The sequence below is a fragment of the Coturnix japonica genome, unplaced genomic scaffold, assembly GCF_054131305.1.
Source record: "Coturnix japonica strain WE unplaced genomic scaffold, WE-NBRP24 Scf130, whole genome shotgun sequence".
NCBI classification, from domain to species: domain Eukaryota; kingdom Metazoa; phylum Chordata; class Aves; order Galliformes; family Phasianidae; genus Coturnix; species Coturnix japonica.
In genome coordinates, this window is record NW_028189033.1 from 76,505 (window position 1) to 86,395 (window position 9,891).

The 9,891-nt window shown below is 42.6% G+C and overlaps 1 long non-coding RNA gene across 1 annotated transcript; it reads left to right on the top strand.

Moving 5' to 3' along the window:
* Positions 1 to 214: 214 nt before the first annotated feature.
* On the top strand, positions 215 to 8,116 carry LOC146751130 (uncharacterized). The gene is made up of 4 exons (XR_014941880.1): positions 215 to 1,583; positions 3,135 to 3,236; positions 4,685 to 4,789; positions 5,785 to 8,116. It is a non-coding gene; the product is annotated as an uncharacterized LOC146751130 (long non-coding RNA).
* Positions 8,117 to 9,891: the final 1,775 nt, after the last annotated feature.

A 9,891-nucleotide genomic window follows, 5' to 3' on the forward strand; every position in this document is an offset into this window, starting at 1 on the left:
GTGCTCCTATGGGAGCATTGAGGGAGAGGATTCTCCTTCTTTCTGCTTTTGAGGTCTGGATGCCATATGGGATGCGACTCTGCTTGGAGATCCTTTCCTTTGGGGCCAGTGGTGAGTCTTTGGCTTTGCAATGGGGTAAGGAATTTCTTCTTTATTACTGGGCTGATGTCTTCTCCTTTTGATTGCTCCTAACAGCACTTATGGATGGGGGTGAGAAGGAGCTGTATCTAAAGCCTCCTTCCTTTGGATGGAGGGCTCAGCCTTCACAATGGTGTGAGCGATCCCTTCTTTATTGCAGGGTTTGGGGGTGGAATGGGTCACTTTGGGATGCTCCATCCCTAGAGGTGTTTGAGGCTGTGGGACCCTGGTGTGGTGGTTGGTGACTGTCCCCATAGCAGGAGGGTTGAAAGGAGATGGTTGTGATGGTCTTCACTGCTGATCATCATTTGATTCTATGCTCATATATTGCAGAGTATCAGCCCCAGTGCTGGCTCCTATGGGACGCTGTTCATCATCATCTCCATCTGGACACGGAGCCATTGGCTGCTGCTCTCTGGACTCGCTTCTACAGCCAGTTCTTCATCCATCTCATCATCTTCCCATCCACTTGGTGTCTTCATCACTTGGACATGAGGACACTGTGGGGTCCTGCATCAGAGGCCTTGCTGAAGTCTAAGTAGATGATATCAGCAGCTCTTCCTTCATCTGCTGATGTATCAGTGCCATCATAGAAGTCTATGAGGTCAGTCAAGGAGGATTTGCCCTTGGTGAGGCCGTGTTGGTTCTCCATCATCACCTCCTGCCTTCCATGAGCCCTGGGTCCTTCTATGAGGATCTCCATCATCACCTCCTGCCTTCCATGAGCCCTGGGTCCTTCTATGAGGATCTCCATCGTCACCTCCTGCCTTCCATGAGCCCTGGGTCCTTCTATGAGGATCTCCATCATCACCTCCTGCTTCAATGAGCCCTGGGTCCTTCTATGAGGATCTCCATCATCACCTCCTGCTTCAATGAGCCCTGGGTCCTTCTATGAGGATCTCCACCATCACCTCCTGCCTTCCATGAGCCCTGGGTCCTTCTATGAGGATCTGCTTTGTGGTCATTCCCAGCACAGCAGTGGGACTGACGGCTCAGCGGTTCCTGGGCTCATCCCTTCTACCTTCCTACAAAGGAGCGCCATGTTGGCCGTGTTTCTGCTCACCGGACTGCACCCCATTGTCACCACTTCTCAGTCTGTGATGCATCTCATCTGGACTCATAGACTGTTTGATTTCAGGACCTTGGTTGGTCTTGCACTGGGTTGTTGACCTTATAAGGTGCAATGGGGTCTTATGTGGGGCCCTATTGGTTCCAATGGGGTTTCATGGGGCACTATTGGTTCCAACATCCCTCCCTACCAAACCCAAGGTGAGTGCTGTGTCTATGAGCTGCCCTGCAGATGTGGGCAGTGCCTTCATTGTTGTGTTGTGTCCAACAGGTTCCAGCAGAGCACAGAGACGTGCGGCTCCTGATGAGAGCAGTGAGGAACAGAAACCTGCATTGCTTGGACCCAGCTTTGCTGATGGTAACTCTCAGCCCAGCAGGTAAGGGCAGCACACACCAATTGCTTTTTACCTGTTCCATACTGAAATTGAAGGTAATGTTCCATTATTATAATAATGTCTGCTCTCATCTGTCTGCTTTCTCTTTTCCTCTGTTCTCTGCTGTTTCTCCATCATTTCCTGCAGTGTTTCCTTTGTTCTCACTTTATGTTCTGTTCATTCTATGGGCCTTGTTGTTCATTCTGGTGCTTCATTCCCTTCCGCCTTTCATTCCATGTTGGAGTTCCAAGCAGTTTCCTCTGCTGCCTTGCCCTCCATTTTGATGATCTTCCCAATGTTCTATTGGGCCTTGCCCTCCATCTTGATGTTTCTTGTAGTGCCCTTTTGGGCCTTGCCCCCCATCTTGATGTTTCTTGTAGTGCCCTTTTGGGCCTTGCCCCCCATCTTGATGTTTCTTGTAGTGCCCTTTTGGGCCTTGCCCTCCATCTTGATGTTTCTTGTAGTGCCCTTTTGGGCCTTGCCCCCCATCTTGATGTTTCTTGTAGTGCCCTTTTGGGCCTTGCCCCCCATCTTGATGTTTCTTGTAGTGCCCTTTTGGGCCTTGCCCCCCATCTTGATGTTTCTTGTTGTGCCCTTTTGGGCCTTGCCCCCCATCTTGATGTTTCTTGTAGTGCCCTTTTGGGCCTAGCCATCCATCTTGGTGTTTGCTGCAGTTTTCTCTTCAGCTTTGCCCTCCATCTTGATGTTCCTCGCAGTGATCTTTTGGGCCTTGTCCTCATCTTGATGTTCTGCGTGATGTTCTCTTAGGCCTTGCCATCCATCTTGATGTTTTACGTGATCTTTTTTTGGCCCTTGCCCTCCATCTTGATGTTTCAGCAGTGCTGTTTTGGGCCTTGCCCTCTGTTTTGCAGTTCCATGCAGTGTTCTTTTAGGCCTTGCCCTACATCTTGATGTTGTATGTGCCCTTTTGGGCCTTGCCCTCCATCTTGATGTTCTTTTAATGCCCTTTTGGGCCTTGTTCTCCATCTTGCTGTTCCTTTAATGCCCTTTTGGGCCTTGTTCTCCATCTTGCTGTTCCCTGCCATGTTCCCTTGGGCCGTGCCCTCCTTTTTGTTGTTCCTGCAGTGTTCTTTTGCTGTTTCCATTTGGCCTCCTACGCTGCCTTCCCTTTGCCCTCTGTTCTTGGTGTTTCATACCACTCTCCTTGCTGTTTCTTTACCTTAGACTTTCCCTTGGCTGTTCTCTTACTGCTGCCCTTGCCTTACTGTTGGTGTTTGCTTTGCTTTTCTTTTGTTGGGGCTTTCTGTGCTTGTTCTGCTGCCTTTGGCTCTATGGGGTTTGCTGGGAGGCAGCATTCATGGTAATCTTGACCTTAAGGGAACTTTATGGGATAATTGCAGGAACTTCATGGCCTTAATGGGAAATTTAGTGATAATTGCAGTTTTCTGTAGAGTATCTGTAAACCTAGCTCTTTGTTTTTAAGTAACCTTCATTCTAATCATAGTGCCAAATACCATTTTAAGGTAACTGCACCTTTAACCTTAGAAATAGCATTACTTCTATTTCTAATAGTATTTATTCTATCCCTAATAGCATGGATTCTATCCTACTGATGAGAGCAGCGAGGAACAGAAACCTGCATTGCCTGGAATGCTCCAGAACCAGCTTTGCTGATGGTAACTCTCAGCCCAGCAGGTAAGGGCAGCACACACAATTGCTTTTTACCTGTTCCATACTGAAATTGAAGGTAACGTTCCATTATTATAATGATAATATCTGCTCTCATCCTTCTGCATTCTCTTTTCCTCTGTTCTCTGCTGTTTCTCCAGCATTTCCTGCAGTGTTTCCTTCGTTCTCACTTTATGTTCTGTTCATTCTATGGGCCTTGTTGTTCATTTTGGTGCTTCATTCCCTTCAGCCTTTCATTCCATGTTGGAGTTCCAAGCAGTTTCCTCTGCTGCCTTGCCCTCCATCTTGATGTTTCTTGTAGTGCCCTTTTGGGCCTTGCCCTCCATCTTGATGTTTCTTGTAGTGCCCTTTTAGGCCTTGCCCCCCATCTTGATGTTTCTTGTAGTGCCCTTTTGGGCCTTGCCCTCCATCTTGATGTTTCTTGTAGTGCCCTTTTGGGCCTTGCCCCCCATCTTGGTGTTTGCTGCAGTTTTCTCTTCAGCTTTGCCCTCCATCTTGATGTTCCTTGCAGTGTTCTCTTGGGCCTTGTCCTCATCTTGATGTTCTGCGTGATGTTCTCTTTGGCCTTGCCCTCCATCTTGATGTTTTACATGATCTTTTTTTGGCCCTTGCCCTCCATCTTGATGTTTCAGCAGTGCTGTTTTGGGCCTTGCCCTCTGTTTTGCAGTTCCATGCAGTGTTCTTTTAGGCCTTGCCCTACATCTTGAAGTTGTATGTGCCCTTTTGGGCCTTGCTCTCCATCTTGATGTTCCCTGCAGTGTTCTTTATGGCCTTGCTCTATTTTGCAGTTCTATGCAGCATTCTTTTGGGTCTTACTCTCTGTTTCATTGTTCCCTTTGTTGTTCTCTTGGCTCTCCATGCTGTTTTCCCTTTGGCCTTTGTTCTTGGTGTTCCCTATAATGGCCTGTTTGCTGTTGCTTTTGCTATGGTTTCCCTTGACTTTCCTTCTTGCTTTTTTCTTTGTCTTACCCTTGGCTGCTTGCTTTGCTTTTCTCTTGCAGTGTCTTTCTGTGTTAGTTCTGCTTGTCTTTGGGATTTGCTCGGAGGTTTTGTTTGTGTTGATCTTGATCTGCTCCCCTCTGACTTAATGAGGTCTGTAGTTATAAATACTGTAACCTGTAGTGTAGTTGTTCATATAAGTCTTAACCCAATATTAAGATGTTTGCTATGGTAAATGTAGCTCTAAAAATTGATGCCCTGTGTTTTCTATGAAAGTTACTTCAATTATAATCCTAGTGTGGAATACAATTGTTAAACTTACTGCAAATTTAAACTTATCAATAGCATTAATTATATCCTTCATAGCATTGATTATATCCCTCATCGCATTAATTCTATCCTTCGTAGCATGAATTATATCCTACTGCTCCCTTCCATCACAGTTAGTGTAATGATTGCAGTGTGCTACCTTGCAGATGGTGGCAGTGCCTTCATTGCTGTGTTGTGTCCAACAGGTTCCAGCAGAGCACAGAGATGTGCGGCTCCTGATGAGAGCAGCGAGGAACAGAAACCTGCATTGTCTGGACCCAGCTTTGTGATGGTAACTCTCAGCCCAGCAGGTAAGGGCAGCACACAGCAATTGGTTTTCACTTGTTTCATACTGAGATGTGAGGTTAGTGTTTCTGAGCTCATTTTTTGCACTCCGTGGTGTCCTATGGGCTGTCTGTGCTTGTCCTACTGTGTTGTCTTTGTGTTTGGTCTTTGCTGTTGCTCAGCTGTTTCTTGCAGTGTTTTTCTTGCCCTCCATTTTGACATTCTTTGAGGCATTCTCTTAGGCCTTGCCCTCCATTTTGGTGTTCCTTGCGTTGTTCTCTTCGGCTTTGCCTTCCATTTTAGTGTATCTTGCATCATTCTTTTGGACTTTGCCATCCATTTAGGCATCCATTGCATCATTCTTTTGGACTTTGCCATCCATTTAGGCATCCATTGCATCATTCTTTTGGACTTTGCCGTCCATTTAGGCATCCATTGCATCATTGTTTTGGACTTTGCTGTCCATTTAGGCATCCATTGCATCATTCTTTTGGACTTTGCCATCCATTTAGGCATCCATTGCATCATTCTTTTGGGCTTTGCCGTCCATTTAGGCATCCATTGCATCATTCTTTTGGACTTCGCTGTCCATTTTGCCATTCATTGCATCATTCTTTCGGGCTTTTCAGTCCATTTTGCCATTCCTTTTCTTGTTCTCTTGGGCTTTGCCCTCCTTTTCAGTGTTCTCTGCATCCTTTTGTAGGGCCTTGCCCAATATTTTGATATTCTCTTGGGTGCTTTCTTCCATTTTGCAGTTTCCTGCATCATTTTGTTGCGCCTTTATGTCCCTATTCCTGTTCTCTGCAGTGTTTTGTGTTGTATTATGTTCTGTTTTGATGTTTTTTGTGCTGCTCTTTTGGGCCTTGCTGTTCATTTTGGCATTCTCTGTGTTCTTCTTTTGTACTTTTAGCTCCATTTTGGTGTTTTTTGTAGCAGATTTTTGGGCCTTGCCCACTATTTTACATTTTCATGTCCCTCTTGTTTCAGCCCATTGATCTAACTATCTCTTTTTCTTCCTTAGGGCCCTTATATTCCCTGGCTGATGGATGTTCCCCTTTGATGCAGCGCTCCATGTTGCCATGCAGGCGTTCAATAAAGCTTTGGGGGGCTGACGATCCATCACGACAGCACATCAGCTTCATGTTAGTCAATTAACCTCCATTTAATTGGAATTAGCTTTTGAGTTAAGTTCTGTTAACCAATTTGGTTTAAGGTTTGCGTTCAGTTAACCTTACCCAAATTGGTTTTAGGTTTGATATCACACTTAAACAAGTTGGTTTTACCTTAGTAATCTATTAACTTCACCCACATTGGGTTTTGTTTTGTAATCATTTAACTGCAACTAAATTGGTTTTTGATTTGTTGCCAATCATAATCAAATTGGTTATAGCTTTTCAATTAATTCTTTTAACAAAATTGGCTTTAGCTTTCAGTCATTGTTAATCAAATTGGCTTTAGTTTTGCCATTATTTTTAATTAAGTTGGCTTTAGTTTTGCAATCATTTAATGTTATTTAAATTGGTTGTAGCTTTACAACCATTTAAGTTTAATCTAATTGGCTGTAGCTTTGCAATCTATCTACCTTAATTGAATTGGCTTTAGCTTTGCAATCATTTAATCTTAAACTAATTGGCTTTAGCTTTGCAATCATTAAATTTTAACCCAATTGGCTTTAACTTTGCTATTATTTAACCCTAACCAAATTGACTTTAGTTTTGCCATCATTTAATGTTACTTAAATTGGTTGTAGCTTTACAACCATTTAAGTTTAATCTAATTGGCTGTAGCTTTGCAGTCTATCTATGTTAATTGAATTGGCTTTAGCAAAACTTTAAACTAATTGGCTTTAACTTTGCTATTATTTAACCTTAACCAAATTGGTTTAAGGTTTGATTTCAATTAATATCAGCCAAATTGGCTTTATTTATCCTTGCTTACGGGGCTGGGCTAGCCCATTTTTTTTCTATCCGGGCTAACCCAGCCCCGTAACCTACATTTAAGGCCTGAGGGAGCCGAGTTGCTTCCCGGCCACTCTTTGACTCGTGCCCATTTGCGGCCACTCTTTGACTCGTGCCCATTTGCGGCCATTATGAGATTTACGCTGGTTTCAGCGTGTGCAATTAATTTTTGTCAACCAAATTGGCTTTTGTTCTGGAGTCAATTAATTTCAACCCAAATTGGCTTCAGCTTTCTATTCAATTATTGTCAACCAAATTGGATTTAGCTTTGGAATCTAAATTTCTAATCCAAATTGGCTTAAGTTTTGCATTCAATTAATATCAACTAGATTGGCTTTAAGTTTGGCTTCAAATTAACTCAAATTAACTCAAATTAACTCAAATTAACTCAAATTAACTCAAATTAACTCAAATTAACTCAAATTAACTCAAATTAACTCAAATTAACTGAATTTAATTGGCTTTATTTTTGAAATCAAATTATTTTAGCCAAATTGGCTTTATTTATCCTTGCTTACGGGGCTGGGCTAGCCCATTTTTTTTTCTATCCGGGCTAACCCAGCCCCGTAACCTACATTTAAGGCCTGAGGGAGCCGAGTTGCTTTGCGGCCACTCTTTGACTCGTGCCCATTTGTGGCCACTCTGAGACTTGTGCCCATTTGTGGCCATTTTGAGTTACGCTGGTTTCAGCGCTGTGCTGCCGTTTTGAATGTGCCACATTGGCTTTAGCTTTGCAGTCAATTATTGTTAATCAAATTGGCTTTAATACTGAGTCCATTCATGTTTGTGTTATTGACTTCAATTTTGCCTTGCTGTGTATGTAATGTGCTAATGCTGTAATTGTACCTTGTGCCATGCAATGTACTGTATATTTGGATGCTGTAATTGTACCTTGTGCCATGCAGTGTACTGTGTATTTGGATGCTGTGTCTGTCAACTGTGCTGTGCTCTGTACTCAACATGTAGATGCTGCACCTGTAACCTGGGATGGACAATTTGCTGTGTATATGGATGTTGTACATGTACAATGTATTGTGCCATGTGCTGTATATGGATGTTGTACATGTAAATGTATTGTGCCATGTGCTCTATGTGTTGATGTGATGGTTGAACATTGTGCTGTGCCATGTTCTCAATGTATCAATGCTGCGCCTGTAAACTGTGTTGTGCTCTGTATTGACTGTGCTGATGTTTGTACTCAATACTGGGATCTTGTGAGTTGTATCTTGTGCTATTTGTACTGTATATCTGGATGTTGTGCCATGTACTGAACTGCTGTATCCACTTTGTGCTTGTAAATATGATGTTGTTGCTGTATTGTGTTTGTACTATTGTATGAGTTGTATATTGTGTTGATGGAGCTGTAATAAAGAAACAGTTGTGGTGTGTCGTTAATTGTCATCTGCAGGTGGTGGAGCAGAATCTAAGGTAAGTGTGACAGGTAAGTGGGGCATGGTAGCACTAGAAGGGCTGTTAGTTCAGTGTATGTAGTTGTTGTAGTTGTTCAGGTTGATTCTGAGTTCAGTTGTAGCTGCAGTAAGTCAGATTGTGCGTGTAGTTGGTCACATGGTCAGTGCAGTTGTTGATGAACTTTGTGAGTGTAGATGTGCAAGTTGTTGGTGAACTTAGTTGGTGGAGCTTGTGGCCTTGTTGCAGTTGGTCTTGTTGTGTTTGAACTTGGTTGGCAGAGTAGCTCAGTTTTGTGCTCAGTGTTGATTGTGAGTGTAGGTGGTCCAGTAAGTAGTGATGTGGAGTTATAAGTGTAGTTGGTCAAGTTGTTGCTTAACTTTCAAACAAAGGAGAAGTTCTTGTGGGAGAGTTGGGTTATAGGGTTATAGGGTTATAGGGTTATAGGGTTATAGGGTTATAGGGTTATAGGGTTATAGGGTTATAGGGTTATAGGGTTATAGGGTTATAGGGTTATAGGGTTATAGGGTTATAGGGTTATAGGGTTATAGGGTTATAGGGTTATAGGGTTATAGGGTTATAGGGTTATAGGGTTATAGGGTTATAGGGTTATAGGGTTATAGGGTTATAGGGTTATAGGGTTATAGGGTTATAGGGTTATAGGGTTATAGGGTTATAGGGTTATAGGGTTATAGGGTTATAGGGTTATAGGGTTATAGGGTTATAGGGTTATAGGGTTATAGGGTTATAGGGTTATAGGGTTATAGGGTTATAGGGTTATAGGGTTATAGGGTTATAGGGTTATAGGGTTATAGGGTTATAGGGTTATAGGGTTATAGGGTTATAGGGTTATAGGGTTATAGGGTTATAGGGTTATAGGGTTATAGGGTTATAGGGTTATAGGGTTATAGGGTTATAGGGTTATAGGGTTATAGGGTTATAGGGTTATAGGGTTATAGGGTTATAGGGTTATAGGGTTATAGGGTTATAGGGTTATAGGGTTATAGGGTTATAGGGTTATAGGGTTATAGGGTTATAGGGTTATAGGGTTATAGGGTTATAGGGTTATAGGGTTATAGGGTTATAGGGTTATAGGGTTATAGGGTTATAGGGTTATAGGGTTATAGGGTTATAGGGTTATAGGGTTATAGGGTTATAGGGTTATAGGGTTATAGGGTTATAGGGTTATAGGGTTATAGGGTTATAGGGTTATAGGGTTATAGGGTTATAGGGTTATAGGGTTATAGGGTTATAGGGTTATAGGGTTATAGGGTTATAGGGTTATAGGGTTATAGGGTTATAGGGTTATAGGGTTATAGGGTTATAGGGTTATAGGGTTATAGGGTTATAGGGTTATAGGTTATAGGGTTATAGGTTATAGGGTTATAGGGTAATAGGGTTATAGGGTTTTAGGGTTATAGGGTTATAGGGTTATAGGGTTATAGGGTTTGGGTTATAGGGTTATAGGGTTATAGGGTTATAGGGTTATAGGGTTATAGGGGTTATTAGGGTTATAGGGTTATAGGGTTATAGGGTTATAGGGTTAATGGGTTATAGGGTTATAGGGTTATATGGGTATAGGTTATAGGGTTATAGGTTATAGGGTTATAGGGTTATAGGGTTATAGGGTTTAGGGTTATAGGGTTATGGGTGTGGTTATAGGGTTATAGGGTTATAGGGTTATAGGGTTATGGGTATAGGGTTATAGGGTTATAGGGTTATAGGGTATAGGGTTATAGGGTTATAGTTATAGGGTTATAGGT